Source organism: Anser brachyrhynchus (assembly GCF_964034855.1).
Source record: "Anser brachyrhynchus genome assembly, chromosome: 1".
In the NCBI taxonomy this organism is placed as follows: Eukaryota; Metazoa; Chordata; class Aves; order Anseriformes; family Anatidae; genus Anser; species Anser brachyrhynchus.
Window position 1 is genome coordinate 19,104,769 of NC_137694.1, and position 23,639 is coordinate 19,128,407.

Here is a 23,639-nt window from a genome sequence, read left to right on the forward strand (position 1 = left end):
AGTGCATTCAGTCCTGACATCTAGTTTGTTCATAAAGCTACTGAACAGTAGTGGGGACACTACTGACCCCAAGAAACTCCACTTGTCCAATGTCGAGCTATAAACTACCACCCTTTGGCTTCAGAATTTTAGCCAGTTTTCTGTTGATCTTGTTCATCTGTTCGGTCCATATCTTAGCAGCTAATTAGCAAGGAAACTGCAAGAAACCAGCTCAAATGCCATGCTAAAATCAAGGTAGATTTTACCTACAGCTCTCTCCTCATACACTGTCTCACTATAAAAAGCAGTTACGTAGAATTAAAAAAAATATTTATTTTAATCAGGTGTCACTAGTATGAATTTTAATCACCTAAAGATGATTTGAATTATCTGACTTAATTACCTGATTATGCTATGTGTAAGCATTTCCATGACCTTTTCAGATCTAATTTTCATATCTAAAAGGAATTAAACACATCTATCATCATGAGGAAACCTTTTACAATATGAGATCACTTGCTTTATACAACTGGTCTAGTTAATTCAGAAATCTGTTAGCCACTAAATGTAGATCATAGAATGCTTGCCAATAAAACTGCATTGCTTTTTTGGCCTAACACATCCTAAAATGATGAATACAGGGTTACGATATGTTATGCACTGTTGCACAGCTATATTCTTATCAATTCATTGAAAATCATATACGTTTTTATGGGCGGTATTTAAACATGGTTGGAGGATGGAATATGTAGTTAAAGTACGTTAGTGAAGAAATGCACTTTTCAAAGCTTGAATGAATGTGCATGTCCTCTGAGATAGTCTTGCATATTTGGTTTTATAAATTGAGTTTAATGTGCACTTGTCGATCACTTTCACTTCAGTGTTTTTCCTTTTCACTTTTACAGAATCCTGCTGAAAGATCTTGTTTTGCATATAGTGAAAATAGTGAAAATATAGCTTATAATGAAAATACAGTGAAAACGATAGAGTTAGAAATTAATTAGGAAACATCACTAAAATTTCTCAGGGTTCCTCTTTTAGTCCTTAGGATAATATGTTACTTAAGCATATATTTAATTTTTACTCAATGCTAAAATAAAAATTTACACAGATGTTAAAGAGATTAGGGATATTTTTTGTTTGTTTGTTTCTTTCTTTCTTTCTTTCAAAATCTTATTCTGCATTTGCAGTCATTAGTTATGATAGGTAGAAGAATAAGTGGATGGAAGCGTGTATTTTGTCACAGGCACCTTTCCAGATGAACAGAGGTAAGGAATTTACATCAGATTTTTCTCTTTCTAATTATGTCTTCACAAAGGTGTGTTAAGAAATATGTTAACTACATAACAATGCTCCAGACTATTTGATCTACAGAGAATATGATCTAGAAATGTACAAGATTCTTTTTTTCCCTACCTTTTCAGAAATTAAATGTTAAACCATCATTTTGAAATGTCTACTGCAGAATAATTGGTCTAAGACTTGCAACCCGTAATAGCCTAGAATAGCCGGAATCCAGTGGGATTAATAAGTGTAAGATTTAACTGTTTGCTACAGTTTCTGAAAGATAATTCTTTCAATGCTAGATTATGAAGACAAGCTTATTCTTTTGATTGGTACTATGCAGCTGGGATGTTTTAGCCTGAATGTCAAAAGAATTCTACTTTAAACTGTTTATTAATATCATGAGACTAATCAGATTAAGAAAAGGAAAAATTTCATCTTTTCACGCTATTTTTTTTTGATAGTCCCAAAACTGTTCAAGAAAAGTACGTCTAATCACTTTTATCACTTGAGAAGCCAAGTACCAGCCTCTGAACTACTATGCCTAGAGAAAGAAAACCTCAGAAAATAAAGAGATCTAGTACAAAATGATTAATGATGACATGTATTTCCATATACATAAAGTTTTACTCTTATTTTTAGTTTCAAAGTCCTCTGTTTTACATGAACAAACATATTTATTATATATCCTCCTCATTTTCTCTGTTTTCCATGAAGAACCTTTAATTCCTTTCTTTTGACAACTCTTATTTATGTATTTGAAGTTAATTTTATCAGTTACTTTCAAACTCAACAAAACCACATCTTCCAGTGATTCATGATGACTATGTTTTCTAGATCAAATTGTAGTCAATTTGATTTTCTCCAATGCACTCTTTCTCAAAGAGCTATGGTCAAAGTATGCTAAGTGTTTCAGATGAAGTCTTCTTATAAAGACTTATAAGTCTTTACTTTTACAGGAGTAGTTTTGGGGGTATTTTCTATTTCTTTATATTTATTTATTTATTTATTTTTTAGAGATCAGCAATGTAAGGTGGTATTTACCATCACCTAATTATTCAAAAATAAAATTTAAACATTGTAAATGAGGTGATTCTACATGCCATTATGGAAAAAAAATATAAAATGCTAGGCTGAAATTTTACCTGAAATGCGGAATTTCTCACTGACCATCTTGGAAAAGAGTATATCATACTTTAAGACAAAGGCAGGGACAGGATTTTATTAACAACATTCTCTTCTATAGGTAACAGATAAATTTAAGAATAAAACACTTTTCAGTAGGGTTCTTGGTTCAGTACAAGAATGTATGATTACATAAATCATTTCATGCTTCTTTTACTTTATTTTTATTTTTAATTTGTTTTATTTTTTATTTGTTTTATTTTTTATTTTTTATTTTTATTTTTAATTCTATTTCATGCAAGCAGACTTTATTTTTAAACTTTAAAAAATAGAAGACTAAGAAAAATAAATTATTACTCAGTTTTGCCAGGTTTGAATTCTGGTAGGCAGAACGGAACTTCAGATAAGTGTTTTCTTGTGGACATGTCGCTGAGATGTAATTTTCTATTTTGATTTGTTTATACCCCACCCCAAACACACATTTGTGCATGGTATTGAAAACAACACTAGATTGGTGCAGGTCAATTATCAATTAACTTAACAGTACTAATAATGCTAAATAATACTTACGGTTGGACTTGATGTTCCCAGAGTTTTTTTACAATCTAAATGATTCTATGATTCTATTCTTAGCTAAATTATTTTACTAGCTTTAAATGAGTAGTATTAAGTACTTGCTGAACTAAAAAAAAAAAAAAAAAAGTATTTGATAGGCTCAGAACATAGCACTTAAGAGATTTAACATCTAAAGCCAGCAAGAGGTATATTAACTACACCTGAATCTTCAGGTGTAGATAATTGATATTTGACAGGCAATACTGTGAATGGTGCAGGTGCAAAGCTTACAGTTATGACAGATAAACTGTTCAATAAAATAAGAAACCAAATAAGACTCCTGTCCTCACATTGTCTCAGTCTTTAGAGGTTGTGCATATGCATTGTACTAAGAACAGCATACAACCTCTGGAAACGTACTTATGTTGCGATGGATGCTGTCAATCAAGTGTATGCCACTGATAATGAAAAAGAGAAATTGCTGTTTGGAAATGATTTGTTATTGAAGTTCTGTCCACTTCTCAACTTAATCTATAAAACCATTTGACTCTGGTGAAGGGACAATATGCCATGTAGTAACCTGATAAGAGAAAGAAAGTGGAAAATGCTGTTATTTGCTGTCATGGAAAGAACAGCAGTTCCTGTTCCCTTTTTGGCATCCTAACTGCTAAGAGAAGCTCTTTCTCTCCCTTTCATCCATATCATTAAATGTGGTATAATAAATTTTCTAACTCACTTATTTTATCCTATTTCCCTATTTATGTGTTCAACTTTCTGGAGCAAAGAAATTCAGTAGCAATGTTATCTGTCACTTAATTTAGACATATTTCTGTAGAAAGGTGCGGTTACCTCAATACAGATTCAATTAAGGACAATACAGTATAAGTGTTTTATGAACTTTTGTCCATCCACAAAATACCTGAGCTCAAATCTGGTTTGTGATATTAGTCAATGAGTCTTGTAGTTTCTGGTAGTTTCACATCAATTCCACACTAACAGCTCTAAACTAGAATAAATACAATTGAAGACATAATAGGACTTTGAAGCTGAAAGGTATCTCAAGAAACCACTTCATACATTTTCTAAAAGTATTGAATACCTCACTGACTATACTTAAGTATTTCCAGTGATAGCATCTCCATATTGGGCATTTTGTTTTGCCAAAACAAAACAAAAGCCCACTAACCATTCCTTCACAATCTGAAAGCCAGGGTAATCTAATACCTCGAAAATGTATGAAGAATATTAAAACAAAGACTTTTTGTTTAGAAATGTTAAATCTATATAGGTGAAAAATATTTTTTAAATAAATGTGTTCATTACAAAAACTTTTTTTCTAAAATAATCTAATAACCTAAGAGATTTTTAGAAGATCATATATTATTCTAATGAGTCTTTCTTTCATCTTCATCAGACAACCCTGGATACCAGTATAGATGTATAATTTCAAGTTAGTAGATCAGTATGAATTTTACATTTGATGATTATGATGAATATTGGAAGCTTCTTGTGTAAGGAACAAACAATTGTTTTTTCTCCATAGTCTGAATAGTTCTACAGATTCTGTGATTGTCCCTACTGAGATAAATTATATATTCCTTAACAAGTAGTGTTTTACTGAAGACAAACAAATAAACAAACATACAAAATTTCTATTAAATACTAAAATATCAGCATTTTAATGGTTTAGAATTAATCTTCCCTGAAAAAAATTACAAGAAACTAAATGATATTCTGAAACCTCAAAATCTAAAATGGTTTAGATAAGATATAAGGCAGAATCAGTTGGTGCAATCCTCTAATGCAAGTTAAGTATATTGTAGGTTCTGGAATATCCATGTATGCTCAAGGAAAATAAATAAAATAAAATAATAAAATATAAAATAAATAAATTATAAAATAAAATAAAATAAAATGTGATTTAGTAATATGTTAGAGATGAAACCCATTGACTAGAATAGTATGTTATCGATATCACAAATATTACTTTTTCCTTTAAACATTAACATTTAAACTATTAACATAGTTCTAGGTAAAAGCAATATATATATATATGTATAGAAACCCTAACCAGTAACCACAAAAGTACTCTGTCCAGGACTTTTATTAATTTATTCCCTGAAGAGGATTAGAGTTTTCCTGGTATTTGCCAAACTTCTGTTATTACCAAAAATATTACATATATTTTTCTACTTATTAATAAACAGGATCACAAAGTTCTCAAGAACATGCTGTTGACATTAGGCAGAACATGCTCAGTGAAACAGAGAGGTTAGAAACTGCTGAGGAAGACAATTTAAGGCAATATGAATAAACAGTAACTGCATGCTGAGGTGAAGGTTGCAACAGGACAGAATTGGCTATTCTAATAGGAAATTTGGTAATGATCTCTGAATTTCTGTGGATTTTCCAACTCTGGATACAACTGCCTAATTTTCTTCTTTCTTGAAGTTAAATAAGTTTTTAGATAATATTACTTGAAAACAATTAAACAAGGAAGCAAACAAGAGAGAAGACAGAGTTCACTTCCTAACTTTAAATATCTACTTAGCATTTTTACTTGTTTTATAGCCATTAGATAGAAGGAAACACTTCCAGGTATGACTCACTTCTTCCCAGCACTGATATGTAAGCAGATTCTACAAAAGGTAAATAACTCTTGAGAAGTGCTTTTTTTGTGTGTGTGTGTGACTGTAGGGCTTATTGCATTGGGGTGATTAGTAGAATTTAAGATACCTACATTGTAGGGATCTGAAGGTGTTTGAGTTCATTCTGATTTCTATGAAATTTTATGATGACTGAAATATAAATTTTAGGCAACTTGTGAAAAGGAAATGCTTAACCAGAGTATATAAATATCTCAACAGACTAGTAAAACATAATCTTAATTTAATCTAGATACAATTGGAATTGCATATATACAGTAGTAGCTAGTATCTATTCTGAGTCTTCTAAGTAATCTCATGACCTATATTTCTCAAGGAAAAAAATATGCATTACATTTTTTAGGTCAAATAAAATTATGGTCAATTTAGTTCAAAGAAAATTATTAATTTAGGTCAAAGAAAAATATGGATACTTTTTTTTTTTTTTAGGAAAGAAAAACTTCAGAATGTCCAACTGTTTCAAACTTCTTTAAATATTGAAGCAAGCCCCAGCCCATAGTATGAAAACATTTAGGGATGACGCATTATATAAGCACAGGAGTGCTTACAAAATATCCACATCTAACTTTTTCTTTTGCAAATCTAAAAATTCTACTTCACTGTTCATTCCGAAAATATAATTATCCAATATATCTTCCAGCTTACTTGTAATAAATAACCAAATTTGGGAGATCTTAATATGGACAAAAAACTTATTCTGAAATCAGCATTTTGCAGTGAGCTACAGTGAGATCTCTGTCATGTATTTTTTTCAACTATGCAAAATCAGTAACTTCAGACAGTTCATGATAGAGACACTCCATCTGAATATTAATCCCCCCCCCCCTTTTTTTTTCCTTTAGATCACAAATTTATTTTTCAGTTTCATATCAGTCTAATTCATCAAGCTGGGATGGTAATTCTGTTTTGTCAGGTTGAATAGCTACTTCCTTTTCCAGTAGATCTATTCAGTTTCAGGCTGAGTGACTGCTGCTTATGATCTAAATAAAATGATTGTACAGATATGTTGAACTCACTGCATGTATGATGTAAAGCTGCTGCAAATATTTCAGATGTGTAGAATACATCCTGCTTGTGTAGATTAACTGGATTGCATAGATGTACTATGGTCAGACTATAACTGGCTTCCTATAAATGCTACCTGTGCCTATGCAGTAGGTCTAATTCTGTTGGTAGGTCTCTACTGTGCAAATCTCTATGTATTACGTAACAAATTAACCCAGTATATAAAGAGATAAGAACACAAATTCTGCTTATTATGATTAACAGGATTTGTATGAATTCCTCCTAGCATCCACCTTAAAATTTTACTTCTGAGATTCTTTCTTTCTATCCGTGGTTACACTGACGTTAATACCTAAAATGGCTTAAAATATCATTGTTATGCAGACAACATACAGATTTATTGCTGCTTTATGCTGATAATTCCTTGACAAATCCTATTTCTGTACTTCAAGAGTGTTTGATGGAGATTCAACAGTGGATATATTCCAGCAAGCTGTCTGTTCACATCTTGTAGACTAAGTTATTATATCTCCATCTGCTTGAGAAAAAAAAAAAAAAAAAAAAAAAAAAAACAACCCTGTAAAGTGCCTTCTGTTTAAGTTTTATTCATTTGCCTAAAATCTAAAGAATTGAGACAAACTCAAGTCTTCTAAGCATTCTGCTTTACCACCTGAATCAACTTTTTAATTCAGAAACAGTAGTAGCTACCTTGGACTACTCTTTTAACAAGTCTTTTAACAAAAGTACATAGACTTCAGAACTAAAGTTTTACAACCAGTTCAAGTAATTTCTTTCATCTTTTTTTACAAAGACTACATATAGTGAATATGACCAGTAAAGGTAAACTTGATGATCTTGAAATCAGCTGTTTCAAAATGGTAATGGGTCTTCAACTTTAAGAGGAAATCTAATTTTGTATCCATATTTTGTCTTCTTCATTCCCTCCTTCAAATATTTTGCTGTTTTTTATGGACTTCACCTATAAATTTAATATTTATAGAATTAAACTGGCATATTTTCCTTAAATGTTTTAAAGACAAGCTAAGAAGTATGAGAATTGTTCATTATAGAAGCCACTGAAAGCAAGCAGGTTTAAATATACATATATTATGATAAGCAAATCTTTTTGTATAATAAAAGGAATTTAATTGGCATTTGAAGGCAATTCACAAATCACATTTGAGTACTACTATAAAAATTCCCCCCCCCCAACCAAGGGGCAATATAGAAAATGATATAACAATTTCCTTCAGTTTGAGAGAGCAGCCACTGTATAAAGTGGTCAGCTAGTTTAGCCTGAGTCCAAAATGCTCTCAGAAGTGGTGAGACATACCACTTTAGTCAAGAATCCAGCCTTCCCTTGGGAACTGTTTTAAGTTAATTCAAATATGTGACTTCCTTAGCTGGAATTAGCAGAGCTCAGACCAGAATTCAATTACTTAAATGAGATCTATGTCAAGGATTTTAAACAGTGACTGGTGTCACAAAAAAAAAAAAAACAAAAACACAAAACACCAAGAGTCTTTATATATATTTCGGTTTGTTAAAATATCTTCTATTTTTCTATGGGCTCTGGAATCAATGGAAAGAAAAATAAAAAAGAAAAATGTATTATAGAAAAATTTTTATATCCTGTATCACCTAGGCAGGATTGTTATGCTGTTATGCTTTAATGTCATCTAGACAAGGATTGGTGGTAGAACAAGTAAATATTGTGTTAACTCTGCCATTATTTTCTACCAATGTATATCTGGAGATATAGTTTAAAGAGAAAATATGTTTCATGGAGAAGAAGATTTTTCATGATTTTTTGTAAGGATACAGATGGTGAGCAACCCTGTGCAGCTCAGTGTATAGACAGTTTAGATTTTTTTTTTTTTTATCATCAGTTACACAATTCCAAAATAGTTCATAGACAGTTCAGATGCATTTTGAATAACTGGAAAATTATATATATATTTTTTTAATTAGTCACAAAATCCAATCAAAATGAGCAAATACTGAAAGCTACAAATCTGTCACTCTGAAATACTCATCCAAGTTGGCAGAAGTTGTATAAATAAAACCTAAACCCTCTGTTATATGAAGTGAGGAATCTCCTTCAAATATTACAGAATAGGAAAAAAAGAATTCTTTTGTTTCAGTTTGTTTCTTCAAGGGTAGCTTTTGGAGCCTTTCGGTATATTAAGTTTCAGACTGTGGTATCCTTTGTTACAGTTAGAATGTAATGGCTGACACGTTGATTGGAAAAAATGTGCAAGTTGTAAGGCTTACTCTTCTCCATTAATATTAAAAGGAATAGGTTTGGAGCCAAAAATCCAATTTAATTAAGAGAAAGAAATGCTAAAACATTTTGGATTGTCATGTCAGAAAAAAAAAAAAAAAAAAAAGGAAATGAGCAGAAAAATAATTGGTTGTAAAAACATGAGTGTCAGTAAATTAAATAATTTCTTGGAAGCATATAAATGTTCTGTAGTTTGTTTGTACTAAAAAGATATTACATACATTTTGATTAACATATGATATTACTAACATGTCCAATAATGGTTCTTTCACATAATGCAAAAACTAAAGAACAGGCAAAGTGCATTTTCAAGTGAAATACAAAGGTTCCATTTTCTTGTAATTGATTATGTACCTTAATATGTCCGAAGATGAACTGCAAAATATGTCCGGAGATGAACTGCAATGTAGGGTCTTAGGAACCTTGAAAGCTGAAAAAATAGCTTCCTCAAAAATAAATGAATCAGTGAACACTGGTTTTAAATAGCAACAGGAACTCTAAAGGAAATGAGCATATTGAAAAAAGTGTTTTAAAGCCTCTTAGAGCTGCAGACTGGTGAAAATTTAGTATGAATTATTTGAATCTTTTTACATAGATTTATCTTTCTAATTGTATTCAGACAATATGTATGGATTTTACTAAAAAATTAACATTAATATAAAACATGAATGCAAAAATTATAATTTGTATATTAAAATAGTTGAATATATTGATTGCACAATATGTTTATACACTATCTATACATTCAGAAACACATGTATACATACAAAGCCGCACAAAGCAAAAATGCAAATACTGAATCTTAATCTTCATTTATCTGTTCCAAAAATCTTCATACATGAAAAAAATATCTTAGTGTGGGGATTATTTTTACTGTCATATAATCAGATTTTTTGGAAATGTTACTCAATTATTTGATGACTATAAAATGTGTCATACTAGGTACTAGGTCTGTCTAGAGAATTAAACTTGACATTTCCTTTTTATATAGTCATAGTGATCTCACTTGCTATCTTGTTAACAAAAAAAATCAAGAACAGTACTGATATTACAAAACCTTTATTTCCCTAAGCATTATTAAAAAATAATCATTTTATTCCACTCTGTTATGACAAATATATGTAAAATTGAAGTGCTAAAAAGGAATGGAAATCCATCAGCTGACAAGTTTCTCTTCTTTAGAAATGTCTCTAAACTACATGCTGTATCCTTGCTTGGTATTCCCAGTTTATACACCCAAAGATCACTTAGTATTCTTAGCTATAGCTTTACAGTGATGAATGTGTTTAAATGGGTAACTACTGTTACCTACAATTCTTTTGCAGAGCTCTTACCTTCTGATCAATAGGCTGATCTGGGAGACACACAATATGCACCTCCAGAGGTTGCATCCTCCATTGAATACAATAGCTGAAGCTTCTGTTTTAAATAGGAGCCAAAAGGACAGGTTGAACCATTATATGAGAGGTAGTTTATCACAGATTTAATAGTTTAAGTAGAATTATAAAAAGAAGGATGCAAAAAGTGAATCCTAGGAATATGAAGCTACTCCTTGAAGGTCAGGTAGCAGACAAGTGCTTATGTAGGGATCCCATACACAAGGACATTCAGATGTTTCATAAATTTACTATTGTGAAGTTAAGCAAATGATGCTACAACATGTATATTTTTTTTTTAAAACTGTGCTTTGCATACATATAAATTTTGAACTGAGTAAACGCTAACTTCTGTTTAACTTCTTTTTTTTTTTTTCTTTTCCAGAAGTAGTTAACTTTTTTATGTGCTTTATCAATAACAGTAAACTTTAGAACCTTAAAAACCCTGATGGAAAAGTGACTCATTTTGCTTTACAGATGGTTTCTAATACATTTCTGAAGACTTTTTAAAGTGTTCGTTTTATCAGATCTTTAAAATTTTGTTGGCATGTTTATGGCTACCTATCTTGCTAAGATTTATGCAAGCAACTATCCCTTTTCACTTTAAAATGTTTAGCAATCATCACAACTTTTAAAAAATATAAAGCATTTTCCTCCAAGGATAACAAAATAGGTCTACATAGTGGTAATAAGGACTTTCTGTGTAAAGTAATGAACCATCAAAACAAAATATTACCTTGCACTGTAGATCAGAATTAGACTCCAGATGGACAAAAGGTAAACATTTAATTGCTTTTTTAAAAATAGATTATTCCAGTGTAATAAAACTTATCTTTTCTAATGTGCTTATATTCACTCATCTCATAACTTTGTTATCCTGCTGGTATGCCTTAATGTACTCTACAATTAATTACCATTTGTTTTTTAGGATAGTCTGGGGATAGTCTGACCACAGTAGAAGATATACAAATAAAACAGACAGAAACAAATTGAACTTCAGAAAACAAAACAAAAGTAAAAACACCAACAAAACAAAGAATCAAAAACTACAGGCACCTGTAATATGCTATATCAGTCATTATACTATGGAAGATTTCCTATTAGACTGAGTAATTCACTAGAAAAATACATTATTGTATGGAAAAAAAAAATCCTATCTTGAAAAATGTAAGTGCCTTTTTTTATTTTTCATTTTTCTATTCCTAATTTTTGATTTTGAAAATCTATTTTTTAATCTTAAAATTGCAATCCTTTCTAAATAATCTGTCAGGTAACACTTTCTTTTCATGGTGTGTATGGATAAAGCTCCCTCAGCAAAGACATAATGTAATTGAAAACTGCTTTCAAATATGTAAGATAAAATATAGATGAGCATCTGTAACTTACTTTACAAGATGGAGAAACAATGGGGCTTTACTAAAAACTGGGTGATCTGGGATCAGGATCAATGGGCACTGTTTTAGGTATTACTATACATACTGGAGGATTTTTGAAACAAAATAATATACTTGTCCTATTTGTTTGATAATTATTGTTAAACTGTATCTGGAAAAGCTTCATTAACTTTTGATCGATTGATTTCTCTATATGAAAGAATTATGATTTCCAAATTTCACAAATAAAATTTGAAATTATTGAAGCTGCATATGATGTGAAACAATAAAACCAGGAAATTCTATAGCCCAAATTTTTCCTTAGCATTTGGGATAAACACTGGGTCAAAGTCAATGAGAAGGAAATATTCTTCATTTATCCTTTACAGTACCGTGCAATACTGCAGTACCCAGGTCTGTGGAAGATACTATAGCTTGATGATTGGTAGTGACTCTGCCTTCTTCTTTAGAAGTAGGCAACAGCTGGAGGACTTTATCTTGCTGTTTTATCTCCAAAGATCCTTCCACTCTCATGTCCACAAATGCTGGTTCATTCCCCTACATTTAACATTAGCATGGGTGAAGCCCAATGGTGTCACGTTTCACCTGAGATTCATCAGAATATGCAGAAAGTACTTTTTGTTCACCTCAAAACAAAACAAAGCAAAACAAACAAACAAACAAAAGTTCTCCTGTCATCATCAAAATCTAAATGAAAAAATTGTAAAAGCTCTTCTAGGAGGAATCTGTCCCAGAATAAGACAATACCCCTGTAAACACATCACTATGTCTCTATGACATTAATAGGAGTCAAAAGTCATAAATGAAACTTAATTTTAATATAAAAATGAAGCTGTGAGCAAATTAGATATGTAGAACCTAGTCTGGTCGATCCCTATTTTCTCACGTTCTATGTACAATTTTGCACCTCTTGCAGATAGCTAATGTATATTCTTTTCATATTAATAATTTTGCTAGCTTTTATAGAGTTGCTTGGATAACAAGGATAAAAATTAAATCTACACCAAAAGTTTTATTAATAATGTTTATTATAAGCCTGAAAAAGTCCCAGCAAAATGATTATTGAGGCATTTCTGCCTCCTATTTCCTGAAAACGAGTCAAAACTTACATGGCTGCTGAAACTGAGATAAAGATGTCTTCTGGAGAATAAAACTCTTATTAAGAATCTTAGGGTAGTATGGCTCTACTGAAACAGTTGTTGTGGTGTTTCTGGTTAGCTTTTAGGGCTCAGAGAATTATTTTATTTATTATTTACATTTCCCATCTTTTACCTGAAGATACTTCATGTCTTTACATTGCTATCTTTACATTTATATTCTGCATGATGATAACCTTAAAAAAGAGGTAGTTCCTTAAACTTCTTAAACTTATGTAATATTGCATGCTGACAGCCTTTGATTAAGAATTTAGCATGTAACGTATGTACACGATATTCAAACTAATAGTACCATAATATTCAAACTTGTATTATTTGGATTCTGAAGGACCCAGAAAACTGCAGCAAAATAATCAGGAAAAGAAAAACAAACAAACAAACAAACAAACTTCTTTCAAGGATTTCCTTTCAAGGCAACACTGTTGAAGTTGTTTCAGTTATTAAATTTTGATACAGTGCTGTCTTCTATTTGCTGCTTTTTCAGAACAGTGCTAACAGCTTTTTTTCGAGTTTTTCCCATCTCTGCTAAACATTAATACAGTAAGCTGTATTACAGGCTTCTATAAAAGCAGAATCCTGCATAGCAATATATTTTATTTTATTTTCCCTTTCAGTGAAAATTAGTAATATATATATATATATTTATCAAAACCTGGACCGAATATTTATTAAAAAAAAAAAAAAAAAGTGACCATCGTTGAGATTTTCAGTTCTAGGACTGTACTTAATACCTTTACAAACTTTCCTGTCAATCACTCCGTACCTCCAAGATATGCTGTATCATACGTATGGACTCTTAAAATATCCATAGATACTTTATCCATATGTATACCTATAAGTAATCTGCTTTTAGCACCAACTAAAGGTGCAGCAAATGCCATTGTTTAATGTACCATTGGAACTGATGGTTGAATTAACTGATGGTTGAATTAAAACTGGAAACTGCTTGGGGATAATTTTGTTCCCTTTAGAGTAGAATTTACCTGATGGACACATCTTCAACACTGATTTGTCTGTAAAGCATCAGATGCTTCACTGCTATCCTTACATATACACAAGGCCTCAAATTTCATTGAAATCTTGATGGGCAGATGTTCACACATGCAGCAACTCAATGAAGTCCAGAAGAACAATTCTTCTTGAAGGATAAGCATTTAGATGCTTCAAGTACTTTGAATACGTACTCTATATACAGCTCAGTAAAATTACTTTCCATATCTCTTGATGTCTTTGAAAAGTAACCACGTTGTTTGGAGATGACATTATTGGCCCTTAGGGTTAATGATTCATAGTTGTTGTTAGTTCAGGTCTTTGCACTAGTACTCCATTCTAAGGATTTGTTGTTGCTGAGCTATCAGTCACTTTATATGATACTTAACACTAGACATGGTGAGAAACATCCGATAAAAACTGCTGCTCAGTTCTGACAAACATTAAAATTTAATACAATCTCTGTAAGAAGTTTGCTTAATCAAATGTCAGGGGGATCTTAAATCTATCAGTAAAGACCTTAATTCACCCAGGGGGCAAAATCAACAAGGAAGGCGAAAATCCCAGACAAGAAAGAGCCTTTAAGAGTCGTATTTGTAGTGCCATCTGCTTTGAGTTAATTGTTCTCAACAGGCTACTCAGTTGCCATTTAGTGTCTGTATCACTTATTAAAAAAGTAGCAAATACATGGAGATATGTCATGAGTAAAGTCCTGATACACTGGTCACACAGACTGAATGATATACTCTATTAAAATAAACTGTATTTTCTTCTTAATAGGTGAAATAGCAATCACTGTGCATGTACAGCTACTAATTAATTAACCTGATGCTAGTGCAAACTTGGTGGACAGACATATATAAAACAGTTTACAGCAACATTTTTGGCAAGTGAATTTTCACAAGTGAAATGCAGTGGTACAACTTTGCTCCATAGATTGGAGCTCGGGTCAACATTTCTTATGTTGTAGAACTATGCTCTATGTAAGAGAGGAATTTCAAATGTTGTGAAATGATGCTTTGTCCTTTTATATAGCAATTTGCTCTGTTCTTCTGTTGTGAATTACTAGGAATCTTGCCTTTTGTATCAGCAGGATATTGCAATTTGTCTGTCCTCAGAGCTGCAGCTTGAGTGCAACAATCACAGTAATGGCAATAGCAGAGAACACAGAAAGCCGAGTTGAAAAGAAGGCAGTTTTGGAGCTTTCACCTCCATCTGTTTATAGGTGTTTGTCCATTTTTTAGAAACTGTTTATCAGTCTGTTCTTGGGAAACAAAAAACACACACAAATGTTTCCATTTCACAGAAAGTGAGAGAGAGAGAGATGTTTGTGAACCAGAAAAGTATGATCTGATAATAGTTCTGCATTCTCATAATTTCTTTTAACTTTAAAAGGCCTCTGGACATCACCCTCAACTCTTTAGTAAGTAAATTGCTGAGATCTGACAGCGATGCAGCTATCTATCAAACACTCTTTGCCCAATGCACAAGAAATTATAAGGACATAACTGTCAGTACTCCACCTTACACTCTAGTAATTTCCTATTTCTCTTCCCAGTGGGGCACTGCATGTTACATATGGAACAAAGCCATGAAAATGTATTCAGCAAGAAAAGTAACCTTGAAATTTCAGAATAGTCAACATAATTAAAAGAGAAAGAAAAAAGAAAAAAGAGAAAAGAAAAAAGAAAAAAAGAGAAAAGAAAAAAAAGAGAAAAGAGAAAAGAAAAAAAGAGAAAGAGAAAAGAGAAAAGAGAAAAGAGAAAAGAGAAAAGAGAAAAGAGAAAAGAGAAAAGAGAAAAGAGAAAAGAGAAAAGAGAAAAGAGAAAAGAGAAAAGAGAAAAGAGAAAAGAGAAAAGAGAAAAGAGAAAAGAGAAAAGAGAAAAGAGAAAAGAGAAAAGAAAGAAAAAAGAAAAAAGAAAAAAGAAAAAAGAAAAAAGAAAAAAGAAAAAAGAAAAAAGAAATCACTCAAAAGCAGTAGACAAAATGTGATCATGTATTAATCCTTTAATCCTTATACTATGAAAGGACATAATGAACTTCAGACATATGATTCTATTAGACACTTTTTAAAAAGGTTTTTAAAGGTTTTAAAAAGGTCATGATATGATCTCTGTATTTGTTACACTTAGTCTTGTTATGAGCAAAAATAAACTCACCACATTTATCGCACTAAGAATTTATTAATAGTCATTCCAATACTTCTTAGAGGCATTCTTCCTCCTCTGTACTGAGATTTTCTTAAATTTATTTTATACATTTCCTTTCTCCAGGCTGCTGCCTCCTGGCTGCTCCCAGCAGGGTGAGCGTGACCCCACAACATCCCACAGGCTCAGCCCCACAGGGGCTCTTGTTTGCTGGGCAGCAACTCCCTGGCTTTGCCAGACCCTTCCCACGGAGGCACTGGCAGAGCCCAGCTCAGGCAGGGGAGGCAGCAGGCACTCGGCCCAGAGGCAGGCACTGGAACCAGCTCAGCCCAGCTGCGGTCTCCTGCGGGAGCCCAGGCCAGCCCTGAGACCTCTGCTCACAGCTCAGGGCACAGCCCCTGGACCTTTACTAGGGGTGGCAAAAATCATATGTAATGGACTGTGTACTGAAGAATATGATAGTAAATAATAAAATTAATAATCACAGATAAACATGCTGCATAGGGGAAGAAGTAACGTTTCTTGAGAGAAATCTTACCTCATCAATTTTCCAGTATTCTTTGAAGGAGTTATATATGCAGCTCTGGTTTGATACAATACACTTAGATTTGGAAAAGCTTTATAGAATTCCAGTTATGGGAACTAAGCTGTAACTGTATGTGAGAAAATCTTTCCATGGATTACTAAGTGGTTTAAGATAGCAAAGAAAAGATGTCAGAAAAGGTCAGTTTCAGAGTAAATCTAGGCTAGCTTGAATATAACTCTGGGTCTGGAAGCCTTTAAGTCATTAATAGGCTAAAATTGGGGGTTATTAGTGAAATCAGTTCACTTCAGAGTTGACTTTCTTTTAGTCTTCTAAGAATCTGCAACTGAAAGAAAAAAAAAAAAAGATATTGAATCAAAAGCACCTCTTGATTTAATCCAACCTTTTGAATAGATGCAAGATCTTATGATTTCTAAAAATTTTAAAACACATTTAATATGAAAACTAGGATCAAAATTATATAAATTCTTTAAAATTCTTATTCTATCTCTACAGATGACACAATGAAATAATAATTTGCTATGCTAGCCCCACCATAATTTTTTTTTTTCCAACTTATCCTGGGTACATTTTATCTACAGAAATCTATCATTCAGAGTATCTCCAATGTCTCTGCAAGTAATTATCTGACAATATCATCTGAAATTATCACACAGTATATTCTGAATGAAAATAGGCAAATGAACGGTTAACATTTATAGAAAACTTACTATTAAAATTTAGAAACTTTAATATGTTCCTAAGTCAAAAAATAACTGTCACTATAAAAGAACATCCAAATATTTTATCTCTTGTAACTTTTTATTCTCAAGGAGATAAGATTCCTTTAAATAACATAAATGATGTTCTGATCAATATTATAATGAAATTTAATATTTGATGTTAGATTATTAGCTTATAATGAATTTTTCCTTTTATTATTGATGCATAATCAGTATTTTAATCAGGTTCATCAATGATATCATTTCTAGAATTCAGAATAGCAAGAAAATGAGTTGCTGGCTTGATACCAAACATACCTTGTTATTATTTCCATTTTATATAATCTTCAGTAACTGATTTTATAGATAAACCATTATAACTATAGAAGCACTTAATGCCTTATTTATTAAACTGAAAACATCTTAGTGCATATTTTTAATATTGAACAAAAGGAAATATGGGATCAATTTTTTAATGTAGAGATATCCTGGTTCTGAGAAGTTTAAAATACGACTTGTCACACTGACTGCTATGAAATTTAAGACTACAGCTTTTACCAGAAATAACTTTTTTCTCTATGTGTCTATGTTTTAGAAAGAGAAATGTAAAATTGTCTTCCTAATAGAGTATTTATGGGGGAAAGATTAAATATATATAAAGTGTAAGGCATGTGCATGTTGCTTTCTTTTCATACTATTGTTTTACTCAATATTTTTTGTTCTCAATTAGAAATGAAGCCACAGTCACTGACAACATATATTTGTTGGTGTTTTTACCAATATGTTTCAGAAGAGGGGTGTGAAAGTGAGAATATGAAGTTAATATACAGGAGGAGGGGAAATGATTATTAGGTGTGACATGTAATGAAAAAAAGGTACAGGAAAAAGCACGTAAGAAAAATATAAAGGAGTGGTTAAGTGTATGCTAGACAGAAAAGAAATCTTGCTGTTTCTGCAAAGGGCATTTGAGTTAGTCAAGTGGTGCAGACAGATTAATTTAACATAATATTCTCCTCAAAGACAGGAGAGTATGTATAGAAGAGAGTATATGTACAAAGAGAAAATTACATACTAAGTATTATATAATTGGCTTTGGTTTTATTTGCTTTTATTTTCTGGGCTCAAACATTTTCATTAGAATTATTCACAAAAGATGGTAAACCAGTCAGATGGACATCTACTCCAATGATTAATTTTAGTTTGATGAACTAATGGAATCATGGAGTAATTTAGGCTTGAAAGAACCTCCGGAGGGCTTCTGGTCCAACTCTTGGCTCAGCACCAGATCAAATTAGATCAAGTTGCTCAAGATAGTTGTTATGGATTACCTGGTTCCTTGCAATATGGTGCACACAGAAATCACTTTCCTAAGAGTTATAAGTTTTAACGTGAACATCTGACCTCACCACAGAATCAAAAATATGAGTCAATGACTATAGGGATTACCCTGAAAGTTGTTTGGAAAGGTGGAATACAGCAGTAGTGTTCTTTGTAGACAGATACCAATAAGCAGATACCAGGAGAAAAAGATTTATTAATAAAAATTTGCCTTAAGCTATGAATTGGCTTAATCCACAATAGAAAATACATTCATTTAGAACTGAAGTATTAAGTAGCACATCTGTGGTCAACTGATATCACTGTTCATATAATTATTTTATTTACCTTAGTAGTAGATGATAGAATGTGTGTGTGAAACTGTGTTCTGCAGAAGATAACCTAGAAGAAAAATGAAAAGGAATAAAGGATTGAATACATAACATAAAATGATCACAGTCAACAGAAGAACTTTGGATAACTTAAATAAAATGTAAAAAATGTAAATAATGCTATTATATTACAGATATAAACTACTCTTGATGAAAGCATGGAGCAGGATCAAACTGGGTGATAATTATGCACCTGTGAAAAAGAAGTGTCCGATAAATCTGAAAATACTAAAATATGTACCTGTTCCTTAAAGCAGAATTAAGAAACACTATACAGTAATTAATTAGATGTGTTTCAATATCCATTAGGGCTACTTTATGTAATTTAGAAATTTGAAAACAGAATGGTAATGTTGTATTTTTGTATCATATTGTCCATCTGGCAAACTTAATGGAAGAGTCAAGATAAGTAATTTTTGTATTGCCTCAGTGAAGCAGGCTTGGCTTCACATTATCCTTTCTACTTTATTTTTCTCACACAGGTGTCTGTGTGCCCCATAGATGTTACGGAGTGATTACAAGCTTAAAGAGCTGAAGCTGGGATGTAAAAGAGCAGAGTATTGTTCAAATATCTTGTGGGAACTCCCTTATTGTTCTTGAAAAATGGAGGACTTTGCAGAATGATTTTCATCCTGCGGTCAAATTTCCAAACAGCTACTGACAAATAGCTCGGCTATAGAGTGTGTATTCTTCTTCTTACTCAAAGGAGGAAGGATGGTTTCTCTAGATCCTAACTGAGCTCTTCACTTGTCCATTGAAAACTTAATTACATATACCTTTGTCTCATTGATCACCCAGTCATAACAACAAAAATAAAAGAAACAAAGAAAGTCACTTAAGAATGTAACAAATGTGAAACGTTTTTAAAAACCTTTCCTCCATTTACCAGTTTTAAATGACAAGGTCCTCTACAGCAATCACATGCCTGTACACCTGATAGGTCCTACAAAACAAACAAACAAACAAACAAACAAAAAACCTCCATATCCTCAGCAATGGTTTATATAAACCTTTTTCCTTTGGATTTAAAAGTATTAGAAGCATCCACAGAATATTATTGTCTCAGTTAAGAGGATACAAATGAACAGCTAAGTGACCAGTAAAGGTTTTGTGAGAGCAGCTGACTGCCTACTTTAACTCTCATATTGAAAAGAAATTCAGTCTTTCTCCTGATACCACAGCAGAGACCGAGATAAACAGTGATATAGATATACACAGATATATTGTGATAAACATGTCAACAGTAGTCCAGATGTAGAAACAGACGTTTTTTAACTGTAGATATCTAGTTTGAGTACATTATATGACCCATACTGCCTCTTTGCCAATTAAACACAAGTTAATTTTATGTCCTATGATTTGTTAATCTCTTCATTCATTCTAGAAGATAATTCTTTACCAAGCACAATATTAATGTTTCCTGTTATCAGTGCTGGAACATCTGTATTAATATAAACTAAAAATTTGACACCAAAGTAGACATAATCAATTCCAAGGCTTTGAGGAGTTTTCTCTCTATTAGTAGTTAGAGCCTACGGACAGTCTCTAGAGAAAGATAAAGGTGATAGAAAATGTGACTTATTTTGTTTATCAAAAGTAGTTCCTTACCAGAAGAATTTCAGAAATGCTAGGTGTCATGACTTTTTCTGCTGTGTAGTATGCTGTGATTTATTTGATTCATTATGATTCAGGATGAACTTGTCATTATGCTAACAATCTGGAAAAAGCCTTCAAGCTTCAGTCTCTCCAGCTGTTAGTTTACACAATTCTTATTGACTCATCACTGGATGCAATCATCACCTCAAAGCAGACTAAAATTATCAGGTACATCTTCTTTACTATTCTGCTTTCATCTACAAAATTCACATTATTTTAAAGTATGGGGGTAGGTCTTATCCTGGTAGTAATAAGCATTTACTACTCATAGTATGTCTCCTTTTTTTCTCTGAACTTAAATAGATTTGATTATTAAATGTCAAATTCAAGAGCTTATTACTTGGAAATTGACATTTATTTTCTAAATGCAAGTCAAGTGCACTGTTTCTCAAAGTAGAACACAAGCATTCATTGCTTACATTTCTTAAAGAGCAGCTTCTACCATCTTTACCAAGGAAAATATATTCTATGGGTTAAGTGCTGTTGGCTATGGAAAATATTATGAAAAATATATGCTTCGGTTTGATTTTGATTTTCTATCCCTTTGGGAAAAATAATTTAGAATTATTAATTTTTATCATAAATAAGACTTTTCTATACTATTCTTCATTTGATCATAGCAGTGTCCAGCATTTTTTTTTATTTATAATTTGCTTCTTTATAATTATTATGCTCCTATCCATAGACCCCAAAATGCAAAAAAAAAAATTTAGAATTCTGAATTCAAAGTATAATTCACCTTCAACTATAACCACTGTATATGCTTCTCCTAAATCTCCTAAGTCAATTTTTCCATCATTCTCCGAATTTGTCTAAAAAGTCTACAGTTGTCTCTCTATATCCTTGTTTCCCCAAATTTCTCTTTCTTTACTTTTTTCAATACATAAATTAGAGAAAGCAACTATAAATGTTCATAACTTAAATCATAATTGTATATTTTCCTAGGTCATTTACCCATTTGGTAAACTGGTAATTTCTCTTTTTCATTGACTGCATCTTCCCTATGGACAAAATACCTTTGATGTTGTTGTTGTTTGTTTGTTTTCAGGCCCCACAAATATGTATGATTTATGAAAAAATAGTATTATCAGTAGAAAAAAAATAATCTCTAAGAACACTCAATTCCCTCACCCCATTTTTTTTCTGATAAAAGAAAAAGTATATATTTTTATGATTTCCTCAAACTTATGATTTTAATAAAGACATTCTAGAAATGCTGTCAATAATTTAAGAAACAAACACAAAGAATGCACAGTGACTGCACATGTGTGTGTATATGAGAAAGATATATATAGTCAATCAAGAAATAACTGAGCCATAACTACAGTCACTATGCTTTCCACTTTTATATTTATACAAACCAGTACAAATCTGTCTGAAGACAGCAAACTAGTTTGTTTTTATTCTTTGCAGGAATCAAACTTACCAGTTTTAATCATAGTTGCCAACTTCTAGGTTGTCCTTCACATCTCACTGGTCAGCTAACAGTAATCAACACACATTACTCACATAGGGCTCAATTCTAATTACTCTTCTCTGCCTACAATATAAACAATCAGAGATGCATGATCTGAATGCTGACTCATGTTTTAAGCTCTCAGTTCTCTCAGCTTTTCTGCAGACTTGTCTCCAAATATACTTACTACAACCACAGTGAATATACCAGACTGACTATAATAAAAGTCTACTGGATTCTAGGGCCTTTATTTAGACTACAAAGCATACTATTTCCAAAATGGTTTACAAATTATAAATTCATTAAAAATTATATAAATTATAAAATAGTTAAATTATAACTTAAATATACAGTCTTTCTTCTTACTTAGATCTAGGAGTATTCAAGTGTGAATTAGAGGGATATGAAAGCTATTACAATATTTAAAAAATAATAATGTAAAAAGGACATGTATACCTCATCCAGTATCTAGCTACCAGAGACCAGAACAGGACTTGTGCAAGAGACAGTCTTTTTCACATCTTTCCACTGCTGAGTTCCCACATGTCCCTTACACATTGACCACTGGAATATTTTCTGTGGTTTGCAAGGTTTTTGTTCTGGATGAAAATTTCATCAAGAAAGTGATCATTTTCTCATTGTCTCTGTTAATGAAATTGATAACTTTACAAACCTGAATAACATTTGAAAACATCTGCAATCTATATTAAGCAGAGACTTGCCATGTATGTTTTTCTGAAACAGGAGAAATTTCTTCTTGGGTAAGCTGGGCTGAAGACATACTGTATTATTATGAGCTGAGTAGAATTAGTACTTACTGGGAGGTCATCTAGAAATACTGGGTGCTGTAAACAGAAGCAGTTTTTCATCAGCTTGTACTGTATTAGTGCTAGATTGTAAAAGTCAGATTTTCTGTGTTTCATCAACACCACTGAAAAAAAGGGGAAAAAATAATGAAGAAAAGACAAAATTATGGGTGATGATTCCAAACTTTACTTTTTGTATTTATATTTCCTTGGTTTATGGATAAATTCATTGGTTTATGGATAAAAACATTTTGGACTCTGGATAAAATGTCCAGAGACATAAAGAAAGGGATATAGGAGAAGAATGAACTGACATAGTTTGCACTTCTCAAAACATAGCAAATCAATGTAAGGCATGATGTGACTTCAAACTAATGTTAACAGAATATTATTTCAGACCTGTATTCATCTGTCAAAGACAAATTAATGCTGACATAAAGCTGAAGTATGCAGCCATGGTTATAATCCTAAAAGGAAACAGAAAGAAATTTCTGTGATATTGTAGATTTCCAGACCAACACAGTTAAGAATTTCTGAGGACAGAAATTGTCTACCATTATCCATTTCTACTACTTTCAAAACTAAAAGTGTTTGTCACTCTTCCCTTTCTTTTTAAAGAAAGAAAGTAAATAAAGAAAATTAGGAAATCACACTAGGCTCATATAAAGTGATATAGTGATTATATCATTATATATCATATATAAATATATCATATTATAAATATGATATATATATATATCATATATATTACTATATAATATATATATATATGTATCGTATAAAATCATATAAGTGATATTTCCTG

General features: G+C 31.7%; 2 long non-coding RNA genes across 9 annotated transcripts in view; one reads left to right on the forward strand and one right to left on the reverse strand.

Annotated features, from left to right (window-relative positions):
* The window catches only part of LOC308181553, a 114,348-nt gene that overhangs the window by 24,297 nt on the left and 66,412 nt on the right, over positions 1-23,639 (forward strand). The window lies entirely within an intron of this gene.
* LOC308181521 lies at positions 616-23,009 on the reverse strand. 4 transcript variants are annotated; one of them, XR_013941488.1, is made up of 8 exons: positions 21,999-23,009; positions 19,803-19,859; positions 16,501-16,831; positions 14,894-15,079; positions 12,040-12,205; positions 10,233-10,317; positions 9,253-9,395; positions 7,165-7,593 (listed from the first exon to the last, which is right to left on the reverse strand). It is a non-coding gene; the product is annotated as an uncharacterized lncRNA (long non-coding RNA). The 4 variants fall into 4 exon arrangements; XR_013941487.1 differs by lacking the exons at positions 7,165-7,593; positions 12,040-12,205 and adding an exon at positions 616-7,149 and having other exon boundaries at positions 21,999-23,003; XR_013941489.1 differs by lacking the exon at positions 12,040-12,205 and having other exon boundaries at positions 14,894-15,074; positions 21,999-23,004.